Source organism: Mesoplodon mirus (genome assembly GCF_964341445.2).
Source record: "Mesoplodon mirus genome assembly, chromosome: 4".
In the NCBI taxonomy this organism is placed as follows: Eukaryota; Metazoa; Chordata; class Mammalia; order Artiodactyla; family Ziphiidae; genus Mesoplodon; species Mesoplodon mirus.
In genome coordinates this window covers 47,440,543-47,466,017 of record NC_138979.1, presented here as the reverse complement: position 1 = coordinate 47,466,017, position 25,475 = coordinate 47,440,543, and the positions used below count along the sequence as shown (strand labels likewise).

The 25,475-nt window shown below is 38.3% G+C and overlaps 1 protein-coding gene across 10 annotated transcripts in view; it reads left to right on the top strand.

The window, feature by feature from the left end:
- The first annotated feature begins 283 nt into the window (after window positions 1-283).
- Window positions 284-25,475, top strand: part of ZNF280D (zinc finger protein 280D) — a 121,918-nt gene continuing 96,726 nt past the window's right edge. For 5 of the 10 annotated variants that reach the window (XM_082616665.1, XM_082616673.1, XM_082616674.1 and 2 more), the window contains exons 1-3: window positions 1,081-1,216; window positions 8,783-8,933; window positions 22,701-22,901. The gene's annotated coding sequence lies outside the window, so the exon portion shown is untranslated. Of the gene's footprint in view, window positions 299-1,080; window positions 1,217-8,782; window positions 8,934-21,443; window positions 21,536-22,700; window positions 22,902-25,475 lie in introns of those variants that run through there. The other 5 variants (XM_082616667.1, XM_082616668.1, XM_082616669.1 and 2 more) reach the window with 5 other exon arrangements.

Here is a 25,475-nt window from a genome sequence, read left to right as displayed (position 1 = left end):
CTCAGTGATTGGTGTGTATTAAGGATCTAACAAGGCAAGATTTCAAATCCAGGTCACTCTTGAGAGCTGGACCACTACTGACAACCATCTTGTGAGTACAACTGGGAGAGGAAACTTTCCTTACAGATCAGAGTACAATGTTTTGCAAGTATTTGTGCGAGTAGTATCTTAACAGGTGTTCTTGTAACTGTACTTATCTTTTGTTTTCGTTTTTTTAGTTATTACAGGCATCCATATGGCAGTTAGGAATTGAAGGAGATGGAAGCAAAATCTCAAGTTTGAAACAAATTTGGCAAAGGTAGCCAATTATTAAAAGAACCTTCAACACTTCTTTTTCTCATCTGGTGTGTGGTCTTCGCTGCTCAGGCACAGTGTCTCTTTTTTTTCTTTTTTTAAATTAATTTATTTTTGGCTGCGTTGGGTCTTCGTTGCTGCCTGCGGGCTTTCTGTAGCTGCGGTGAGCGGGGTCTACTCTTCATTGCAGTGCGTGGGCTTCTCATTGCGATGGCTTCTCTCCTCGCACAGCACGGGCTCTAGGCCCATGGGCTTCAGTAGCTGTGGCTCGCGGGCTCTAGAGCGCAGGCTCAGTAGCTGTGGCGCATGGGCTTAGTTGCTCTGCGGCATGTGGGATCTTCCCCGACCAGGGATTGAACCCGTGTGTCCTGCAGGCGGATTCTTAACCACTGCGTCACCAGGAAAGCCCCAGGTGTTTCTTTTTAATGGCGCCTCTCTTCCTAGACCTTCTTACTTTCCAAGCCTGCAGAGAACTAGCTGTTACACACAGGGAGGCCCCAGAACTCGTGTTTCCACGCCTTCAGATTCGATGGAGCCCAGATTTCAGGATTGCTGGCCGGGAAGCAGGCGGCACCCACGGCCGCACCAGCCCCGACCCAGACCCTGACCTTCGGCCAATGCCTGCGCGTAGCTGGGCGCCGGGGCCTTCGAGGATCCGCAACGCGGCGCACATGCCCGTGCCCGCCTTCCGCGTCAGCGAGAAGAAAGGGAGCCCGGACGCGCGGAGGCTGACCCGGAGCCTACCCATGAGGCAGCGCGCCGACTCCTCGAGAGCCCCCCCACCCCGCCCACGGCTCGGCCGCCTGCTCCGCAATGGGAGCCGCCGCCGTCGCCGCCGTGTAGTTTTTCGTGCTCCTCCTTTTCCTCCTCCTCTTTCTCCTCCTCCTCAGGGCCCCAGTCAGGCCGATCCGCTCCGCTCACGGTAAGCGCCCCCCGCCCCCGCCCGCCCCCGCCCGCCCCGCGCTGCAGCAGGCAGAGGCCCTCCCGCGCGGCCTGCGCCGCCTCACTCCGGGGGCGCCGGGCTGGGGGTGTCGAGGCCGGCGCGGGTCGCCGAGAGCGCCCAGGGCGCGGGGGAGGGGACCGGCTGTGCGGCGGCGGCCGGACCGCCATCTTGCGCCGGCCCTGGCGGGGGAGGGATCGCGGCGCGACGCTGCAGCCAGCTCGGTGCGGCAGGCCGGGGCCGCGCAGGCCGCGGACGACGCCGTTTCCCCGCCCCGCCTCGCCCCCCAGGGCCTGTTTGCCCCTGGCCTGGTTTGGGCTTTTATTTCCGGAGGCTTCTCCCTTGGTCTTCCGTACATTTTGTGCCGCTGTTTGGCGGGGACCCGTGCTCTTCTCGCTCCAGGTCTCCCCCCGAGTCTCGTGAGTCGTAGGCAGAGACCACAGGGGGTGCCGAACTTTGAGGCTCGGGGACCCTAGGGCCCAGGTTCCCCCGCCCGGGTGACCAGTCAGTACCTGCTCACACCCTCCTTCTTGTCAAAGGACTTCCCCGCTCTGCCCTACACGTCCCGTTATTGTCTGCAGGAGAGGGGCCCTGAGGAGAAACGTGGACTTGATAACACAGTTCCCTAACTGAGCTTTCAGGTTTCACTTCGTGAGACGGAAAGAATGATCTCACTCTGAGGTTTTATCCTGCTCTAGAGATGGACGGAGTTCCTCCCAACTTATCTCAAGTGTTAACGCTTTTATGGAGCGATCGGCTAGAGAGGAGAAACGTCAAAGTGAACCCACTTCGGCAAGCACGGGAGACCTTCGTTCCAGGGGGTTCTCTTTGTTTGCCAAGAATTGTTAGTTTAAAAAAAATTCTGTGCACTTAAACCTGATTTATTTATTGTTTTCATGTTTGAACTGTGTTTTAAGAATTTGACGTTTTTTAGCGGCATTAAGCATAAAATTGAAGCATTAGAGGAGCGATTTAAAGTACAAAAGCCACCTCTCTGCGATTGTGAGGTGTCCTGCTTTGGGGGATTACTGTGCCAACTCAGGCTGTCTCTAAGCAGAAACTTACTGTACCTGTGACGAAGGCACTGGTTTGCTTAGAGAATTAAGTTGGGGCTGTGTGCTCTCGATGTTTTTAAAACATCGTACAAATACCATTCTAACTGTATCTTGCATTTGTATGGGTCATTGTTACCGGCTGATACGTATTTCCTAACCCCTTTTACAGTGGTCTTTGCTGCTAGAACTGATTTTGAAGGTTAGGAAAGAGAGCTCAGGGTGAGAGGTCTGTAATGAAGTCATGGCTAGAAAGTGATAGAGCCTTTTCTAGAACCTTAGGTCTTCTGATTCCTCATTCAGTGCTCCATTCACTATGTTTCATTTTTTGTGAGAATGAAGTGAGTGAGGAAAAGAGCAAAGGAGGCTCACCTACAAAATTTAAGAAGCACTATTCAGTTGCCCCTTCCTTCGCATTTTTATTTTTAAGAGTTCATTTCTTAGCTTTTTAACTTTTTGTTATTTAAGTTTTCATGCTATTTTTTTCCCCAGACATTGAAAAGTTGAATAGCTGGGTTGAGCCCTCATACCCACCACCTAGTTTTTACGGTTGTTATTGTTTTGCCACATTTGCTTTATCCACCTGTCTCACGGTTGTTTTTGGTGAACATTTTCAAAACATATTTCATACATCACGACAGTTCACACCGAAGTACTGTGTGTGTCTCAGTATGTATATCATAAGATTAAGGTCAATTTTCTATGTAACTGCAATAGGATAATCACACTTAAAGTTAAGAATAATCCCTACATAATCCCTGATAATCTAATGCATGTATGTAGTATGTATTCACATGTTCTTCACATGTTCCTTGTCCCCAAAATGTTCTTTTTAGTCATTTATTTTGGAACAATCATGCATTACATTTGTGTTAGTTCCTTTTAATTTAGTGTAGTTTCCTCTTTTTTTAAAAATGACATTGACCTTTTGAAGAGACCAAGCCAGTAGGCTTGTAGAATAACCTACATTCTGTATTTTACTGACAGTTTCTTCCTCATGGGGTTTAACTGTACCCTGTATCCCCTATACTTCCTTTAAACTTGAAGTTAGGTCTAAAGGCTTGAGTAGATCAGGCTAAATATTTTTGGCAAGAATACTTCACAAGTCATGCAGTGTACTGCTCATTATGCAACATCAGAAGGCATGTAAACGGGGGTTATCCTGTTGGTAATCCTAAATTTGATCTCTTGGATAAGATGGTGACAGACTATCTTTCCATTGTAACCATTTCCCTTTGCAATTAGCAGATAGTCTATGGGGTGATATTTTGGCATTAGTATTTGGTAAGAGTTTTACTGCAGTAATCTGATAACACATAGTTGGGAGCAATTGTCTAGAAATGGGTGTTTGGGGATGAAGGAGGGGAGCAGTTTTGAAGGATAGAACTAACTTATCTAGTTTAGGAAACTTGGAATTGCTGCTCTGGTTGACATCAGAGCCTACAGTGGCTAGGGGAGAGGAGACAGAAAGTAGATATCAGACTTTGCCTCCTTTGAAAGTTTGCTCAAGACCCTTGTAGGAGTAGTGAGCTGTGAGAAATAGAAAGTTCTGGGGTAGTTTGGTTTTGGAGGACTACAAACCTCAGCATCCCCACTTCAACTCATTCTTTCCAGTTAGGCTATCTCATCCAGTCCTGGTTCTTCAGTCCAGTGTTTTACTACCTAGCATTGGCTTTCTTAGTAAGAGAGAGGAGGTCAAAGGAAAGAAATAAATAATTTTGTACCCTTCTCTCCCACACTGTTTTCTCTATTGAAGAGAACATTTAGAACCATACCAAGATTTCTTTTTCTTTACTAATTGGGCAGGGGATGTACCTACGCGGAATAGCAATTTTAAATAGAAAGTAAATGATAGTTTTAGATGACAGGAAATTGGAGATTATTGACAATATATTTTGTTATTTCAAAAGTAACTTTTGAATGATAAGAAATATTTTTGACATGCTAATTAAATATATAGTCCTGAATAGTTTATTTTTTCCTGTTTCAGAGGACTCAAAAATATTTGATTTTTCAGTCAAGTTGTTTTAAAGATATATAATGATTTGATTTACTTGGTAACTTTTTTCAAAAATGTGTGTTTGGGATTTTTATTAATTTTTGCAAAGCAGTTTTGTTTTAAGGATTCTTTTAATTCTCAATGTAACAGGAAAAATAGATACCACTCTTTATCTTCTAGATCAAAAGGAACTTTTATTTTTTTAACATTTTAAATTATTTTAAAATGTTTTTATATATTTTATATAATTTTATATCATATAATTTATATAATTAACAGAAGAATAAAGGGGTAATGTAAAACAACTTATTAGAGCTTTTAATAAGAATTCAAACATAGCAAATATTTTTGTATATACTTAGAAAAATAAGAAACAAAAAAATATATTTCATGCATCTAATTAAATACTACCCCTACAATTAATATACATCACATTTGAATGCTCTTGGCAAATACTATAATTGTAGCCCACAATTTTTTTGGTTTTTGTTTTAGTTTTTTACCCCCACAAAGAGCATCTTCCTTTATTCTTCCCTCTTACACTTGTGCACAAGAATATTGTAGCTAGAGGGTAAGACAGAATTCTCTTATAGTTCCTGCAAGTGCTTTTCCTTAGTTGCATGAGGAATGTTCTTCTTGGTAACTTACAGTTTTGTAATTGAAACTATCCCCATACAATGATCATCATATCAGTGATAGGCCGTCATCTTCAAGTCATTATTTTGCAAGTACAGTTGACCCTTGAACAACATGATTTTGAACTGAGTAGGTCCACGTGGATTTTCTTTTTCAATAAAAATGCTACAGTAGGGGCTTCCCTGGTGGCGCAGTGGTTGAGGGTCCACCTGCCGATGCGGGGGACATGGGTTCGTGCCCCGGTCTAGGAAGATCCCACATGCCGTGGAGCGGCTGGGCCCGTGAGCCATGGCTGCTGAGCCTGCGCGTCTGGAGCCTGTGCTCTGCAACGGGAGAGGCCACAACAGTGAGAGGCCTGCGTACTGCAAAAAAAAAAAAAGTGCTACAGTACTATACGATCAGCAGTTGGGTTGAATCCATGGATGCCGAACCATGCATACAGAGGGGCCAACTATTACACACTGATTTTCAACTGCACGGGACTTGGTGCTCCTAACCCCTGTGTTGTTCAGCAATCAACTGGATAGGTTCTTTCTTAATCAGTGTCTATCCCTCCTTTAGTCTTTTTATACAATACAACTCTCTCCAGGTTAACTTATGCAGGATTTTTAAAAACTAACTGATGCTTGAGAATGCATTGAGCTGAGAAGAGTACTAGTTTTTCTTAGGACAGTAAGAATCAAATATGTTTGAAAACCAGATTATGTGCAGTTGACTTCTCTTCCTTTCCCTTTGTGAAAATTCACAGAAGTTCAACCTTGTTCTTCCTGATATTGCCAACTGAGGAAAATCTCTCACTAGATAATACTAAGCCAATTCTAAACTTATAAAAATTTGTCACAAGTTGTATTTCTGACAGAATTTTCAAATTCTTTTGTCAATTCTTGTAATAATCTTGGTTCTGCTCTCACCCCTTTTCTGAATCACTGTGTAGATATGCATTTTTCAAGCTTACAGTGTTACACTGTCACATGTTGCCCAGATTTTTAGTCTGTATTTTTCAGGATTGAAGCTTGCCTGAAATGGGCAACATTGTCTGCATGTGACTAACTCATCAACTGTCATACGTGAACCTGGAACATAGTGATTTGAGGTTTCAAATACTTCCCCAGTAGGTTCTTGCTTATCATTCCTTCTGGATCTTCTTTTTGCAGTGTGCATCATCAGATGCAACACTTGAAGGATTTTTTGAAAACTTGTATGGTTTAAATTTTTGTTGAAGGGAAGATGGCCATCTTTGCTTCATAACTGCAAGGTATTTTCAGTTTTAGATTTCTAGACACCAATTAGAATAATCAATCCAATGAATTAAAATTTCTGCATCATCTATTTCCTTCTAGTCACCATTGTATACATCTGCATTCAACACTTCTCCACTTATGAACTGTATCAAGTTAAATTTTAGCGCACAAACGTGAAAGATGAAAGAATACTGTCACACGTCCTTTTAGCAAAATAGCATGGTCCTGCATTTTTGTAAAAACATGGCATGATGAAGTTCTTCCTGCTGAATGAGAATACTGTATTTCCTTTTAGTTTTTAGAAATATATTGTTCACTCATTGATTGTTGAGTTTGAGAAAATCTATTTGGGACTTAGTCTAATTACACTTAGTCTGAGATTTCCCAAATTTCACTGTCATTATTACAGTCTGAAGTGCTTGCTATCTACCTTAGCATTTATCTTTAGTTTCACTTAATAATTCTGAAATGTCTCCTCTGTTAGTTTTCTTCTGTTCATTATGAACAGAAAATAAAAAGTTCTGAGTTCATAACAGTAGTCAGTGAAAACTAAAAGCAGATGAAAGGATCTGCCACCCTAAAATATGCCACTTTGACATAAGGATTATTTTGAGCAAAAGGCAATTGAGAACCAACAAATGCAGGAGGAGCCCTCTTCCCATCCCCTCACTGCCCACCCCCCCGCCCCGCTCAAAATTAACTGCCTAAAAGCAGGGCATACATTTCTTTTTGTGAAGGTTCTTACCTTACCGTACCAGGAAAGGAAGAGTGACTGTTATCACCTAAGATGGAGAGTTGTTAGATGAGTTTGCATAAACAGACCCAACTAAAATAACCTTTATCTTCCATTAGTTCTGCCATGTATTTCCTAGTTTCTTCCCCAGGATTTATTGTCTCTCAAAGCCCCAATTCCCTTTCTTTTGTTAAAATGGTATATACACCCTGAGTCTAACTGCTTCTTTGAGTTTTACTTCTTTTCTGTGAACTCCAGTGTATGTAAATATTAATAAAAATTATGTGCTTTTTCTCCTGTTGGTTTGTCTGTTGTTAATTTAATTCACAGGCCCCAAATACTGCAACCTAAAAGGATAGAAGTAAAGTTTTTTCTTCCTGACACAGGCTACAAAGATAATGCCTTGAGTCTTCTATACCTTTTGGGAAGCTGATGCAGTATTTTGTGGGAAACAATAGGAAAACTCAAGAAAAAAAGGTGAAGGATAATGCATTAGTGATGATTTATTTCACTCTTGCATTATCCTTCTAGGCAATTAAATCATTCTTCTGTTTTCTTATTATTTTAGTTTTTTAAAAGCATAGTTGGGAAAAATTGATGCTCAATGGTGAAATAACACCTAGGATGATGGAATTAGCAAAATATTTTGAGGTATAGGAAGAATAAAATCACAAATATCCCATAATGTATCTTAGATTTATAAAAGGATTCTATGGGCTCACCTATTAATTGTAAGATAGAATGAGTTTTATTCTATTTTAAAGTAATAAGTTACTTTTCCCTTTGTTGTTTGAAGATCTCTAGGAAACAAAGTCATAAAATGTCAATTTTTAAAACTAGAACTGCTAAGGAAAGAAAATTAAAAACTGAACCTATGGGGGGCTTCCTTGGTGGCACAGTGGTTGAGAGTCCGCCTACCGATGCAGGGGACGTGGGTTCGTGCCCCGGTTCGGGAGGATCCCCCGTGCCGCGGAGCGGCTGGGCCCGTGAGCCATGGCCACTGAGCCTGCGTGTCCGGAGCCTGTGCCCCGAAACGGGAGAGGCCACAACAGTGAGAGGCTCGTGTACCGCAAAAAAAAAAAACAAAAAAAAAAAACCTGAACCTATGGACTCTGATAGTGTGCTGAAGGTTAATGGTTAGTTTGGACGGTAAGGTGCAGAGTTCCATTGCTTTCCAATACTGCTTTCCTCCTACTACTATGATAGGTTTTTTTCACCCTTTTGCACTCCATCTCTAATGGAGTAAGGGTTCTACAAGGCCTTCCCTTTACCACATACGTATCTTATGAAGCTGGATTATCCTCACTTCACAGAACAAGATGGTGTAACAGATTGAATACAGAAGCAGATAAGAGAATCCAGCTGTCTTTATGAACACAGATATTAAAATTAATGAGATTGTAAAACTGGAAAACAATGCCACTCCTCTAAATTTTTGTTTTGGAAAATACAGCTATTTTTTATAAAAGTATTTGTGTTAATATGCAATGGGTTTGTTATAGTCACTTTTAAGTAAATTAATATATATTTCTTAAATTTCTCAGGTTGGGTTTGTAGGCTTCATCTTTAGAAGTTAATCAACTACACTCTTTTTTTTTTTTTTTTTTTTTTTTTGCCAGGTTTGATTTCTTCAGCATGATAACTGCCTGAATGCCTTTCAGTTGAGGGATATTAACCAAAGCAAAGACCATTAGTCTGTGAAATAATTTGCCCCTTGCTTCTAGGCTCTACCCATGTGTTCCTTATTTTGTGGGTATTTGTTCTTAACCTTTGGCAAGTTTGAGAAGCAAAATTTGGAGGGTTTGGGAGAGGTCTGGGGATTTTAGGTATATCCTAATCCCTATCTCCTTTGTTTACTCACTCACTCATTTTGCTTTTCCTATTCAGGGTTTAAGATTATCTGACTTTCAACTATACAGGATTGCTGACTGCTGATAGAAAGGTCCTCATGGAATAAAATGCACCATGGAAGTGGCTTTGTTAAATTCCATGAGGAAAAATAAATAATGTATCTCCCAACTGTATTGAATAGAAAAAGGTAAATAAGAAAATTGGCACTACTTTTGACACTACATTGTTAGTATTTGTGTTTTTTTGAGAAGTTATAACACAAGATATCTTTCTAATTTTTCATTTCTTTTATTGCAGTGTTTTAGTGACTCTAAAGTATTTCATGGTTACATTTCCTCCTCAAAATAAATAGTATTTGGAGATGGGTGGTATTATCCTTTATAGATGAGGAAATTGAGTTTCAGAAAAAGTTCATTTCACTCATTGTAATACTTACTGGGTGCCAGACACTGCATATTCATTTTGTAAGGTGTGATACCGTGGTCTTCGCTCACTTCACCTTCAGCGTTTCTAGCTCAGAATTGTGTTCTCTTCTCTTTGGGTTAGACAGTGCAGGCCTGGCAGCACAACCTCTGGTGGAAGTGCCAGCTCCTAGAGCATTTGGTCTATTCTCTGCCTCACTGCATTCTGGAAGCTTCTGGTACTAGTATAACCCAGCTCTGGATGTGTTGGTGGAGAGTTATTGAAGAGTTTGGAATTGATAAGTGACACAATGAAAGCATTATTTTAGGAAATTGTTAATTTGGTGGTTCTGTATTGAATGGATGAAAGCAGGTAGATCCGGATGCTGAGAGACAGTATAAAGTGAATCTTATAAAGTACATCTGATGCTATAGGTGTGAGGTTCTAAGGGCCTGAACAAGTACTTATGAATGGAAAGGCAAGGTTGGTTGTGGGAAATATTTTGAAGGAAGACTATAGGACTGGGGAATTGATAGGATGAATGAAAGAGGGAAACATTGAAAAAAACTGCAAAGGGGTGACAGTTTCATTTGTAGAAAAAGAGAAAGGCAAAAGTAGAACTAATTGTTAAAAATCGGGGTAAGATTAATCTAACATAAAATTTACCATTCTTGACTAAAGTGTACAATTCAGTGGCATTTAGTATATTCACAATGTTGTGCAATTATCAATGCTATCTAATCCCAGAATATTCTCAGTTTCTCAAACCCTTACCCATTAAGCAGTCTCTCCCCACTTCTTCCCTCTCCCCCAGCCCCTGGCAACCACTGATCTGCTTTCTGCTCTATGGATATGCTTATTCTGGTCATTTTATATAAATGGAAGCATAACATGACTGACTTCTTTCACTTTGCATAATGTTTTCAAGGTTCATCATGTTGTCACATATATCAGTACCTCATCTTTTTTTAATTCCCTTGTATGGATGTATCACATTTTGTCTATCCATTCATCAGTCAGTTGATAAACATTTAGCTTGTTTCTACTTTTTGGCTATTATGAATAATGCTGTAGAACTAATTTTTGAGGGAAAGTTAATGTTCAGTTTTGGAAATATTGAATTTGAGGTGAGTTTAAGTATCCATATAGCAGTTTTCAGCAGTTAAGAGATGAAGGACTGAAACATAGTTAAGAAGTTAGGGTTGGAAGTTAATATTTGATGATTTTATAGGCTGCTATTGAGAACTGATAGTTAAGTCTATGAAGTTTATTAGATCTGTCTTTTAGGGAACAATTTGTGTAGGGCTAAGATCTAAACTTTATAGAACCTGATTTTACATTGTTTAAGAAGGAGGAGAATATGGAGAATCTATAAAGAGTTAAAAAGGAGGAGATGGATAGAGAACCAGTCTATTGGCATACAGAAAATTACTGAGGAGCATGTCTCAAGAAATTGAGTTAGGACTTCCCTGGGGGTCCAGTGGTTAAGACTGTGCTTCCACTGTAGGGGGTGTGGGTTCGATCCCTGGTCGGGGAACTAAGATCCTGCATGCTGTGTGGCATGGCCAAAAATAAATACCCTCATAAATAAATAAAAGGTTTAAAAAAAAAAGAAATTGGGTTAAAATTGATGCAAGATAAGGAAAATGAAAATGGAAGAAAGGGTTATTTGATTTGGCTGTTGGAAAGATTATTGGGATCTTAAGATGGATACCTTCAGCAGAATAGTGTGTGGTAGAAAATGTAGCTGGCCTGCTGTGCTCAGTCAGCTCAGTTTTGACTGACAGAGTGGGTGGTGATAACTACAGTAAATCGACTGCAGCCTGGATCAGGATCAGCAGGAGGTTTTAGAATACTTGGACCAAGTGGAGATGGTGCAAAGAGAGATTCCCCATACCTTGTTGTAAAGAAGGGTTGCTTTTATCAATACATAGGAACTTTTAATGATTGTGCTGATCTGGATTGCTTTGTAGATTTAAGTAGTCTGCTCAAGCACAGGCTTTCTACTTATTAATATTACATTAACATTTTTTGTGTTAACAAAAATGTTAAAATTCTAAAAAGTTGGTTTGTCATGATGATTTGATACTTGAGATGTTTGCTCTGAATCAGTATCTGTTAAATAGATCTTGATATCATTGGGAGTTCTGAGTTAAGCCGTCAAACAGGCTTACTTATTAAAATGCAATTTATATTGTTTATTTAAAATTATTGGGGATTTCCCTGGTGATTCAGTGGTTAGGACTCCACGCTTCCACTGCGGGGGGGCCTAGGTTCAGTCCCTGGTCAGGGAACTAGGATCCTGCATGCCACGTGGGTGGCCAAAAAAAAAAAAATTATCAACTGTTATTTTTTTTTTCAGGAATTTACTTGCTTCGAATAAAATCAAGAATTTCATTCTGAGTGTTGTTTCATTCTTCACATTGTACTTGAGAGTTTCTAGAAAATCTTTGGGTATAGTAGGTAGATTACTAAAATTCTTAATTTCTAATTCCAAAATGAACTTTCATAATTCAGCATTCTCAATTAGGGCAGTATTTTTTACTGAAATATGACAAATCCCCCTTTTCTTTCAGTCTAGGCAAAAAATTTACAAATACTAGATGAATATGTTTACAATATTAGGGTTGGAAGGATCCTTGGGGATCTTGAAAGTGACCATTTTCAACTGCATAATGTTTGAATTTTTCATATTTTTCTTTGGTGATCTGTCACATCTCAAGTTCATCTCATTTCCTGATATTTTAACTGCTGATTGTTTTGTTCTTATATGAAATCTGCCTCCCTGTTATTTTGGTCTTGTTCCTGGTGGAGGCAAATAATATGTGGCTGAAATCTCTGGCCTTCGAAGTGCCTGGGTTTGAATCCTTGTTCTACCACTTAGTTTTGTTACTTTGGGTAAGGTGCTTAATCTCTATAATTCAATTTCCACAGCTCTAAAGCAGGGACACTAATGGTGTCTGCCTCATAGAGTTTTTTTGGGATTGGATGAAATGCATTGGATGCATGTATTTAATTAATTAGCAAATGGTAAGGATAATTGTTATTATAAATAGTAACTTATTGTAACTTATAATAGTATGTAATGAATTAAGTAGTTGTATTGAAGCTCAAACTAGGAATGAAATTCTCTAGTTTACTCAAAACAAGTAAATATTAGCAGTGTTGTTATCGTTATTATCACTTGAGCCACAAGGAACAAGTCACCCTCTTGCCTTTTTTCTTATGACAAACTTTAAAATATCTGTAAACAGCTTTCACTTCTGCCACCCCTGCCTCACAGTCTCATGTTTTTCCTAGGTTAGGTACATTAGTCCTTTGACCTAGACAAAGCTTTAATTTTAATTCTTTGTAGTGGGCATCTGTTGTTTTTGCTACCCAACATCCATTCACCCTTACCTCCCTTACCTTGGTAACATATGTCTTGATCTTGATTTTCCTGTGGGGAACCATCCCCTCCTCCAGTATCTATCTTGTGGGTGGTGTGTTGTACCCGCCCCTTTTGGGTCTCTGGTACCAGGAGGATCAATAGTGATTGGTTGACTTTAGCCAAACCAGTCAACTCCAATCAGAGCTGGTCCTTTTATCATTGTCCTGGTCTTGAATGTTGGAAGGTGTTAAGTTGAGCTGCTGTAGTCATTCACAATGGGAGGACCCTTTCTGAGGATAGAATCAGAATAGAGGAAGTGAAGCCTAGGGATGGAGAGAGAAAAACCAGGTTTACGTATCATTGTTTAAAATATGCCTACAGTGAATTCTGTAAATGAGCCAATAAATTCTCTTTTGCATAAGCCAGTTTAAGTTGGGTTTTCTTTCTGTTACTTAAAAGTTGAAAGAGTCATAGCCAATACACAGTATTCCAAGTGGGGATTGAATCCAACAGAATAGAATGAAACCATCATCTCTTTGACTTTAGACTCAAATTCTTTTATTTTGACACTGTATCACAAGTCTGATTGTATCAGTTCCTGCTTAAAATCCCCTCAGTGGCTTTCCAGTTGCTCTTCAGGTAAGGACAGAATTCCTTAACATGGTCTTCAAAGCGCGGCGTTGTTTGACTCCTGTCTCACCTTCCATTGTGTACCATCTTGCTCTCTTTTCCAGTCACACTGGTTTCTTTTCAGTTTCTTATATTTGCTGTGCCATAGATCTTTTGCACATGCTGTTGCTTTTGCATGGAATGCTTTCTTCCCTCTCCTGTTTGCCTAGTTAACTCTAACTCATTCTTCAAATAACAATTAATCATTGCTTCCTTAGGGGAGCCAGTTTTGATTATGCTAACTAGACCTAATTTCCTTACTCTGAGTTTTAAAATTCCTTGTCCATAGCCTTCATAGCACACATTGACAGTTTAATCTGTTTGTATGAGTGTTTGTCGCTGTCTCTAGACTGTAAGGTTCATGAGTGCAAGACCTGTGTCTTAATTTTTGACCGTCATTGTATTCCTGCCTGGCACGATGTCTGGCACATAGTGCATGTTTATTAATAAATGTACTTTCTTTTTTTGATGTGAACCACTTTTAAAGTCTTTATTGAATTTGTTATGATATTGCTTCTGTTTTATGTTTTGGTTTTTTGGCCCTGAGGCATGTGAGATCCTAGCTCCCTGACCAGGGATTGAACCCTCACCCCCTGCATTGCAAGGCTAAGTCTTAACCACTGGACCGCCAGGGAAGTCCCTAAATGTACTTTTTTTTTTTTTTTTTTTTTTTTTTTTGCGGTACACGGGCCTCTCACTGTTGTGGCCTCTCCCGTTGCGGAGCACAGGCTCCGGACGCGCAGGCTCATTGGCCATGGCTCACCGGCCCAGCCTCTCCGCGGCATGTGGGATCTTCCTGGACCGGGGCACGAACCCGCATCCCCTGCATCGGCAGGCAGACTCTCAACCACTGCGCCACCAGGGAAGCCCTAAATGTACTTTTTAAATGAATGAACTTTGGACTTACTGCCTCTCTGGTAACTAAAACTGATAAGTAGTATATCTTCAATTTATATTTTTTGTAAATTTTGGTTTTTGAGCAAATACAAAACTAATTTTATGCTAGATTTTACCATTCATCCTACTTTGTTGAGATCTTTTGAAAGTCTCATTTGTTATTTAACGTGCATTATACTATTTACTCATCTATAAATGTAATCTGTACACAGTATGATCTTTATCCAAATTATTGCTATGAATATTGCCCTTTGTTAAGACATATAAGACATTGGAATGTCTTTCTTATCCCTGAACCATAACCGTATCTGTATCTTCAATCAGTATTATTATCCACTGCATCACATAGCAAACTCTGATACGTGGGACTGGGGTTAGGGCAGGTGAAGGAATAAGGATTCATACTTTTTACTCTACACACTTCTGTATGTTTGAGTCCCCTTTTAATGAGCATTTTTACTTTAAAAAAAACACTAATGAAAACATCTTTCCTTTAGAGATTAATGGGTATGTTTCTCCCATGGTGGGGCATTTCCAAGTCCTCCAGCTAGATGTGATTACTTTTTTCAACCCCTGACCTAGAGATTCTTAGCCTTTTTGGTTCATAAACCTTATAACAGTTTGATGCCCCAGAAAATGTATGTGTGCACAGAAGTTTGCTCTGTGGTTTCCTCAGCACCTTGTCAAGAACCTCTGCTATAGCATTTCCAATTTTTATTTTTATTTTTGTTTTTTTTTTTTTGGAGTATAATTGCTTTACAATGTTGTGTTAGTTTCTGCTGTACAACGAAGTGAATCAGCTATATGTATACATATATCCCCTCCCTCTTGGACCTCCCTCCCCACGCCATCCCACCCATCCAGGTCATCACAGAGCACCGAGCTGAGCTCCCTCTGCTATATGGCAGGTTCCCACTAGCTATCTGTTTTACACATGGTAGTGTATATATGTCAATCCTAATCTCCCAATTCATCCCCCCCTCCCCTTCCCCCTCTGTGTCCACATGTCCATTCTCTATGTCTGTGTCTCTGTTCCTGCCCTGGAAATAGGTTCGTCTGTACCATTTTTCTAGATTCCACCTATATGCATTAATGTACAATATTTGTTTTTCTCTTTCTGACTTACTTCACTCTGTATGACAGACTCTAAGTCCATCCATATCTCTACAAATGACCTAGTTTCATTCCTTTTTATGGCTGAGTAATATTCCACTGTATATATGTATCACATCTTTATCCATTCATTTGTCGTTGGACATTCCAATTTTTATTATTGCAACTACCGTGCCCTGTTTCATATGATATTTATATATTTATCCTAATCCCCCTACCAGATAGTTTCTTGAGGTAGGGACTTTTTTCATTGAGGATTGTGCCTTGCGTTAGATAGAAAATGGTTAAGTGTATTATTTTTTAAACTTTTAATTATTTGTATTATGAAGTATTTTTATTGTCTTTCGAAAATCTGAGCTCACTAACTTGGAGAATTGGTTTTCACTTGTAGTGGAGGTAAAAGAACCCTTTTCCTTTATCCTCTTAGGTTAAGTGCCTGGGATCTGCAAATTAAGTTGATGAAAGACAGATTAATAGGAGAAAAGGTGTACACATTTTATTTGATGTTAATATTTTACGTTAGTGGAGGTGTTCATCCAAAAAAAATGAAGACTCAGAGGTGGTTAGACATGGGGGCTTATATACCATTTTTTTAAAAGACGGTAAATTTCGGGAGAAGTGGCAGGTCAAAGGAAAAGAGGTTTGGGCTTCTAGCGGTGGTAAATTGAGGGAATGTACATATATGGGGGAAACTAATGGAAGATTAGGGCTATTTTAGTAAGGTTTGTGCAGCCCCATCTCAATGCCGACTTTCTGTCTCCGGTAATAATGGTAGTTTTTCCTCCTCCTGGAATGGGAGAGGGAAAGGGGAAGACCTTCACAATGGGAAATGTATGTCCTGCTTTTAGACAGATAGGAGGAGGGCAGAGAGCTCTTTCTGTGTTTCCTGCTTAATTGTTGAAGTGGCATATGTTGATCTCCTATAGGCTTTAAGGAATTCTGGATTTCTTCTAATTTCAGAGAATTAAAGTGTTAATTCTTTGGTTACCTACCTTCAGAGAATGAAGTTTTTTTCTGTAAATTAGGAGGTGGACAGGAGAAGCTGGCCTAATTGCTTTTTAAGTCTATTCTTGGAAGTAGCTAGGGCAACCTCTTTCAAGACCTGGATTTTCCCTATCCTTGTTCTGATCTCATTGTAGGCCACTTCTTTCAAGGCTGACTCCCAGTCCTTCCCCTTCTCTGTTTGAGTCTTTCTCTTAAGATTCCTGAATGAATCATCTCCATTCTTTTTTTTTTTTTTTTTTTTTTTTTTTTGCGGTACGCGGGCCTCTCACTGTTGTGTGGCCTCTCCCGTTGCGGAGCACAGGCTGTGGACACACAGGCTCAGCGGCCATGGCTCACGGACCCAGCCGCTCCGCGGCATGTGGGATCTTCCCGGACCGGGGCACAAACCCCTGTCCCCCGCATCGGCAGGCGGACTCTCAACCACTGCGCCACCAGGGAAACCCAATCATCTTTTTTTTAAAATGACATTTGAAATTTTTGCTTTATTTTTTTAAAAAAACTATGTATATCCATAGTCTCCCTTTTTAAGGTCGTTTTCTCCCTTTCTTGAAGTGACCATTTCCAGAAGGCAATGTTCTACTTCAGATAAAAATTAGAGTCTTTCAGAAATTGGGTGAGATTTGACGAAATATCTTCTAGAGTTTCTGTAATTCCCCAGTATTTTGTCTGCAGTATTTTAGCTGCTAGCGATCAGATGTTTTTAGTTGTATGTTTTGTGTGGTTAGAATGTGCAATTTTCAAGAATAAGTCTGTGGTTTTTAACAGTAACAACTAGACTGATTCTGAAAAAGATAGATGTTTAGTTTTCTAACAATAAAACAAAAGCCGTAAAAGGAGGAAATACTGATTTAAAATTTCATCTGCTTAATGTTTTAAAATAAAAATTATAAGTTATTTATAAAATTTCAAATTTAAATACCTGAATTTTATGAAATCAAATTTCTGTGGGTCTCTCTTTCAAATATATACAGGTTTATCTTATGATTTAAGGTTTCTATTTGCATGACTTGTCTTAGAATGTCAAAGTAGACATGATCATTCTCTGCTTTTCTAATCCTGTTAAAATTAATTTCCATGATGGAATCAGTAGGTGATGGATACTAAGTGATAAAAAACTAGAATTTTAAACATGACTCTTCTTCTTCAAAAGACTGTATGGTTTTAACATAATGAACATCAAATTAAAATTAATTTTCTAGTATCTCCTTGAGATAGCGGAAATTCTTGAGAGATCATAAAACCAGGGTTGGAAATATTAGATTGTTACTCATAGTTAAGAACCCACTTCGAATCCTTAGAGCTCTAATCATTTGGGATTAGAATTCTAAAATTATAGACCTCCATTTCAGTATGACGTTAATGACAAAGACTAAAGAATTATTTATAAAATGAAATAGAACATAAACCAAAGCTTTAAGTCAGTGGAATGATTTGAATGCCTGATTTCTTGTGAAATTTGTGAGAGGAGAAAAGTGATAAAATTTTTTGAACAATGTTCCATGACCCTGTGTCATCCAAATCATTCCTCTGAAGAACTCTTCTAAGTATATAAGCAAAATTGTTAAAGGTTTAATGTTTCTTATAGCTAGCATGTTAATCTTAGACTAAATTTATGTTAGTTGAACTTTATTTTTATGTGTTATTTTGAATATAAATTTTCACCATTTGAAATGATTATATTAACTTCTGTTTCACATTTTCCCTTTTTTTTTGATGTGGACCATTTTCTAAAGTCTTTTTTTTTTTTTAAGAAGATGTTGGGGGTAGGAGTTTATTAATTAATTAATTTATTTTTGCTGTGTTGGGTCTTCGTTTCTGTGCGAGGGCTTTCTCTAGCTGTGGCAAGCGGGGGCCACTCTTCATCGCGGTACGCGGGCCTCTCCCATTGCGGAGCACAGGCTCCAGACGCGCAGGCTCAGTAGTTGTGGCTCACGGGCCCAGTCGCTCCGCGGCACGCGGGATCCTCCCAGAGCAGGGCTCGAACCTGTGTCCCCTGCATTAGCAGGCAGACTCTCAACCACTGCGCCACCAGGGAAGCTCTAAAGTCTTTACTGAATTTGTTACAATACTGCTTTTGTTTTATGTTTTTGGTTTTTTGGGCCCCAAGGCATGTGGGATCTTAGCTCCTCGACCAGGGGTTGAACCCACACCCCCTGCATTGGAAGGCGAAGTCTTAATGACTGGACTGCCAGGGACATCCTCTCACATTTTCCCTTTTATGTTAAGTTAATCATATCTGGTTTTGGTGTTGCCAACTTCTTGGTTAGTAATGCAACCCCCAAATAAAACATCTTTTTTTTTTTTTTTTTTTCCGTACGCGGGCCTCTCACTGTTGTGGCCTCTCCCGTTGCGGAGCACAGGCTCCGGATGCACAGGCTCAGCGGCCATGGCTCACGGGCCCAGCTGCTCTGCGTCATGTGGGATCTTCCTGGACCAGGGCACGAACCCGTGTCCCCCGCATCGGCAGGCGGACTCTCAACCACTGCGCCACCAGGGAAGCCCCAACATCATTTTTTATGATGAAAAAAAACACAGAGATTAACTTCGTAATGTGATTTCTTGGATTATTTTTTCTAATAACTCTAACTTTTGGGGTCTGGTTAGATGGAGAACTTAACCATTTACCTTATTCTTCATATTCACTTTTGTATTCTACTTACCACCTACTCATTTTTAAAAATGATTTTTTTAGAATTAAATTATGGGGATGCATATATAATGAAAGTGATTTTTTTAAAATGGAAATGGTATAAGACACTTTATCCAAATGTTAATTTTTATATGTTGGTAATTTTGAACTAGATATTTATTTTATTCTATAAGATTAGTAGAGTGTATAATTTAAGTGTTGATAAATTATAGGTGTGTGTTATGTGCATATGATGGTTTAACATTTTTTATGTTAATGAGTGTTTTAACTAGTTTATAAATGCTTTTTTAAAAGATGAAAATATCGCAGGATAGATTTGACAGCCACATTCTAGAAAGTTTATTTATAAAGCTAAACTTTTATTATGAGGGATCTACAGTAATGAAGATCCTGTATGACAAAATGATTTCTAAATGCTCAGCTGATAGCTTATAAATTTCAGTATAATAATGAAATTGTGATCTGTTTTTAGAGTTCTTTAAAATGGAATTTAGCCCAGATTTAAAAATGGTTAAGATTTATTCTGTGATTTCTGTGTGCCAGGCATTGAGCTATGTGCTTTATGTATATTATCATTTAATCTCCATTATAACTCTGTGAATTAAGTTATATATATACACACATATATATGCATATATACGTGCGTGTGTGTGTGTGTGTGTGTGTGTGTAGGCAAAGCACAGAGATTAACTAACTTGGCCAAGGTCATACAGCTAATAAGTAGAGTCAGAGTTTGAACCTATTATTATTCACCAAATTTTACAGTTTATGGTTAATAAATGTTTAAAGTATACAGTGAAGTATAAAAAGCTGAATTAAACCTTAGAGATAATTCACCTGAACTAAGAGCTGAGACCTAGAATTGTAAGGTAACTTGACTGAAAGTTGTAGCAGTGCTGGGGCTATGACTTGGTTCTTCTGGCTTCTAGCCTAGTACTCTTTTTATGTGTCGACGCTACAGCTGTAGATTGTGGAATGGCTTAATTTTCCCCTTACCAGAGGGTATATAGGACTAAATGCATTACCTTTATTATTTAACACAGTGATATTGCATCAGGTGGTATCTGTCAATGGCTAAAAGTAAGATTTTCAAACAGTTAAAAATGTAGACCCCACATTTCCTTTGACTTAAATTTTTTGTAGGAAAAAATCCTTAAGATATAGTTAAATTTTAGATATATAAAATCTGAAACAAAAAATAGTAAAGTAGAAATTATAATTATTTATGTGAGCAGTCTCCAAAAGTCAATGTTATAATATAAAAAAGTCTTGTAAGTCATTTACTTGGAATTCATTTAGAAACAAGCATATTAAACATGGTCATAAAACTTCTACCTGAGCCAGTGTAGTGTATTCTCTTTTTCTGGCTGTTTTGGAGCCACCTCTGAGCTGCAGAAGCTGTTGGAACCTTTTGGAGCTTTGAGATCCCCACTGCATACCTTTGTTGGATATTTCACTTCACTGGCAGCTGATTTAACCTTTATAGAATTCCATGCCTTACCACTAAAATTCTGAAGTGGTGACTTGAGAGATTTTGACCGTGATAGTTTGGCATGTTCCAGTGGCAGACATGCCAAAGGAATCCATTAAAGTGTTTGTTTATTAACCAGAATGAAATAAGGCAATGACTCTTTAGACCAGCATTGTCCAGTAGAAATGTTCTGTAGCTGCACTGTCAAATGCAGTAGCCACCAGCCACATGTGACTTTGTTCTTTTTTTTTTTTTTTTTTTTTTGCGGTACGCGGGCCTCTCACTGCTGTGGCCTCTTCCCGTTGCGGAGCACAGGCTCCGGACGCGCAGGCTCAACGGCCATGGCTCACGGGCCCAGCCGCTCCACGGCATGTGGGATCTTCCCAGACCGGGGCACGAACCAGTGTTCCCTGGATCGGCAGATGAGCTCTCAACCACTGCGCCACCAGCGAAGCCCCACATGTGACTTTGAACATTTGCAATGTGGTTAGTGAAACTGAGGAACTCAGTTTTAAATTTTATTTAGTTTTAATTAAACTTCAATAGTCACCTGTGGCTAGTGGCTACTGTATTACACAGTGTAGCTTTTGGTTGAATTACAGATTTAATTGCCAGCTTTTTAGTGTGTTTGCTGGTGTGTCAGTTGAGGTTCCTAAGTAGCTACTATGATCCTCAGGCTTCTGAAGTAGGTTATCTTAAAGTCATCTTTATAGTCATAGGCAGTGGATATCTTGTTCATATGGACAGGTCATTTATTAATTGAATATTTGTAAATTGAGTACTAATTTTAAAGTTTTGCTAAATCATATTTATATGATCACTTAACAAAAATGTTATATATGAGTCTCATAAGCTGTGTAATTAAGGCTCTTAGAGAATATTCTGTATTCTTGGTACTAGGAGGTCCTTAATGTTGAGCAAGAATTGTCATGTATCTGCTTAGATACCGCTGATGTTAGTTTAGGGGCAAGCTACAACTATTCAAATAATTGAGTTAAAGAGACCTCATAACTTGGTGAATTTAGTTGAACACAATATTCACTAGAGTCTCTTGTAATAGTAATTTAAACATTTGTAGCAATAACTTCTGAGGTTAAAATAATAATTTTTTTCCCTGTAGACTAATTCAATCCAAATAACTTGGAAATTAAAAAGCAGGAAAACTAGCTTTTGTCAGCCTGAGAATAAAGAGGAATGTGAAGATTGTATTAGGTGTGTATCTTAATATTTTAGGTTTCTGTCATCTAATTTTTTACTTGTTTTCCTTTATAAGTAAAGCAGTTTTAAAAAATTTTGTATATTGTAAAAAACTTATGCTATTGTATGTGTGGGAATCCAGAAAGCAAATTCTTGTTTTAAATAAGGCAATTCAATTTAAAAAAAAAAGATTTTATTTATTTATGGCCAAGTTGGGTCTTTGTTGCTGCGCGTGGGCTTTCTCTAGTGGCACTGAACGGGGGCTACTCTTTGTTGTGCGTGGGCTTCTCGTGGTGGCTTCTCTTGTTGCGGAGCACGGGCTCTAGACACGCGGGCTTCACTAGTTGTGGTGCACGAGCTTAGTTGCTCCGCGGTATGTGGGATCTTCCCAGACCAGGGCTCGAACCCATGTCCCCTGCATTGGCAGGCGGATTCTTAACCCCTGCGCCACCAGGGAAGCCCCAATTCAAATTTTTTTATGTTTATTCTAAAAGCATTTGTTTTGAATTATAAACATATTAGATTATAAATTTTTGAAGGCAAATACTGTGACTTATTTATCTTTGTTTTTTCCCTAGAACTTTGTATATTACCTTACATACAGAAAGCAATGAGTATTTATCTTTGTTTTTTCCCTAGAACTTTGTACATTACCTTACATACAGAAAGCAATGAGTATGATTAGTTTGAATAGTTATTTTTTGAATGAATTAATCTATAATGAAGTACTATATCCAACTAATTTTTTCCTTTTAAGTTTCATTGATTAAAAAACCCAGAGAAATATAAACTAAAACTTATTTAAGATTATGTTTTATTATGGAATGTGAAGAATAGGTAACAGTTAAAGATTAATGTCACTTAGCATCTGAAAAATTCAGATTTATTAAAATAGTACATTATGAGGCAATTATTCATTTTTACACAAGGATGCTTTTAAAAAACTATTTGTAATTTAATAATTTCAGACTTCTTCAAATAGTAAGAGCTTAATAGGATCACCATTTTACTTATTAAATTTGGGTTCATTCAAGAAAGAACCAATTATGTAGAGTGAGTTAAATGTTTATGTTAAACTTATCAAATTTAAAAATTGAGCTTTTTATAGGAAAAATGATTGAGTATGTGTATATTTAATTTAATGAAATCCACTTTAATACTAGGTATCTTTATTTTATAGGAAGGAAAATAGATATAACTTGCTGCCTTGTGTGGAGTCACATGATGGTCAAAATTAGATCCAAGAATTTCTAAACCTCAAGTTTCACGTTTCAATATTTGGCTCATAAAATTGACTGATACCTTATGTTAGTACTTAAATGACAATTTACAGAAAGTCAGCTCTTCAACTTGATTGGCGACAACCCTTTTCAGCCAAAAAGTAAGTGTTGCTGCCACTACTGATACTAGTATATGTGGCTCTTGTACCAATAACTTTGCATCAGGAGAAAGGCTGAGAGGTAGGCACATTTCCTTAAAAACAAAAACACTTAAAATTGTTAAGGTAACAAATGCTCACATAAAAACAAATAATGTGAATTAAAATATGAGTAAAGTAGAAATGAAATGATTTCTCTCTGTGCCTGGTGATCGCTACTATTGTTAGTTTGGTATACATAATCATGTATGTTTCTTTTATGCATAGACAAAAATTAATTATTTCTAAAAAAATTGTAAAGCTGTTACGTATCTTCAAAAATTTTTTTCTCAACAATATATCCTGTATATATTGACAATGGCAGTACCGTGCTAAAAAGAGTAAGGAAGATCTTTGTCTTCTGCATGAGTTTGGTAGGGCTGCCATGACAAAGTATCATAGACTAGATGGCTTAAACGACAGAAATTTATTTGCTCACAATTCTGGAGCCTAGAAGTCTAAGATCAAGGTGTTGGTAGGGTTAGTTCCTTTTGAGGGTCGTGAGGGAAGGATCTGTCCAGGCCTCTCTCCTTGGCTTATAGGTGGTCATCTGCTTCCTATGTCTTCAGAGGGTCTTTCCTCAATACGTGTATCTGTGTCCTGATCTGCTATTCTTTCTTTAAAAAAAAAAAATTAATTAATTAATTAATTTTGGCTGTGCCAGGTCTTAGTTGCGGCACACGGGATCTTAGTTGCAGCATATGGACTTAGTAGTTGTGGCATACATGTGGGATCTAGTTCCCTAACCAGGGATCAAACCTGGGCCCCCTGCATTGGGAGCACAGAGTCTTACCCACTGGACCACCAGGGAAGTCCCCTGATCTGCTCTTCCTTTAAGGAAACTGGTCATAGTGGATTAGTGCCCACACCCTGTCCCATTCATATATATATATATATATATATATATATATATATATATATATATATATGGTATATGGCTATGTATACCCTGTTTATATATCTAGTTAAGCATCACTTGTATCCATCTCCATTGATGTTACTTTAGTTTAGACCTTCAGTACTGTTTCTCTTTTTTCCCTCCTCCCTTCCTCTTACTCTTCCTTTTTCTCCTCTATCTCAGCTTAAAGTAATATATATACATAGTTTTAAAAAATCAGACAACCTAAAAAGGCTTTAAGGGGTTTAACCTCAGTTTCTTGAAGAGTGCTTATGCACATATATGTATGCTGTCTGTTGCATAGTCAGTTTTAACCATTTTCTAGTGATGTTTATCATGAGGATTTATGCTTTCTTACAGCTATGCCTTCCTTCCCTCCAAGTATCTCCCAACATAAAAAATCAAATCCGTATTTGATATTTTCATTATGATGACCATATAAATACTGTTCACTGACAAGCATGGTAATATGCTATTAATATGCCATTATATATGGAATAGCATATGAGAGGATACATTTCTTTTTTTTTTCTTTCTTTTGGTGTACCCAGCAATTAATACTTTTCATGTTTTTTAATTTGCTAACTTGTATTGAAGTCTATAGCTAACTCTTCTCACACTCTCAAGAGCCTCTCAATTCAATTTTCTATACTGTAAAACTTGTCAGGTAGTCTAAAAGTTTATACTTTAATCATCTTTTCTTTGGCCTCCTAGAGACATTCCTCCTGAAGGTACTGTTCTCCTGAATTAGTCTGGACTGGTTGTTCTCTAGGCCTACTGAACTTCTGTTGTTCTGGGACTTTGTATTGTGGTGAATGCCATGTTTTCTTCACTGTGTCTTCCTCTTTCTTGATTGAGTCTCATGTTTTGGTGGATTGTATAGTAGCTTCCTGAGAAAGGGTGCCTGGGAAGTAAATCTTGTGTGATGTTGCTGGTCCTCACTCTCACACTTGATGAAAAGTTTGAATTCTAAACTGAAAAATAATTCTGGTAAGAATTTTAAAAGTATTACTTTACTGTCTTTTAGTTTCTGTTCTTATTACTCTTGATCTTTTCTTTATGATCTGTTTCTGCCCCCCAACCCCTACAGATCTGAGGATATTTTCTTTATCTTTTTTGTTCTGAAATTTGGTAATTATATGTCTTGGTATAACTTTTTTCTTGATTGTTGTACTGAGTATTAGTGGGATCTTTCAACCAAGAGATTGTTGTCTTCTGATCTAGGAAATTTTCTTACATTATTTCTTTGATAACCTACCCCCTGCTTTTTCTCTATTCTCTTTCTATAAATTTTATTAGGTGAGTGTTGTACCTTTGAAATTGATTTTCTAACAACCTTGTGTTCTCTGTTTTGTTTATATATATACTTCTGTGTGTGTGTACGTATGTATGTATATATAAATATTTTTTTTTCTCTCGTAGTTCCACCTTTGAGGACATTTTGGGTTTTTTAACTGAATTTAAAAATTTGGCTATTGTATTTTTAGTTCTATTTTTGTTTCTGAACATTACTTTTTATAACATCCTTTTTTGTCTCATATCTCTAAAAATGCTAATTATATTTTTTCTAGTATTTGTCTTGCTTTTTGCATTATCTCTTTTCCTTAGGACTCTTTATCTGTTTTATTGATTTTGGTCTG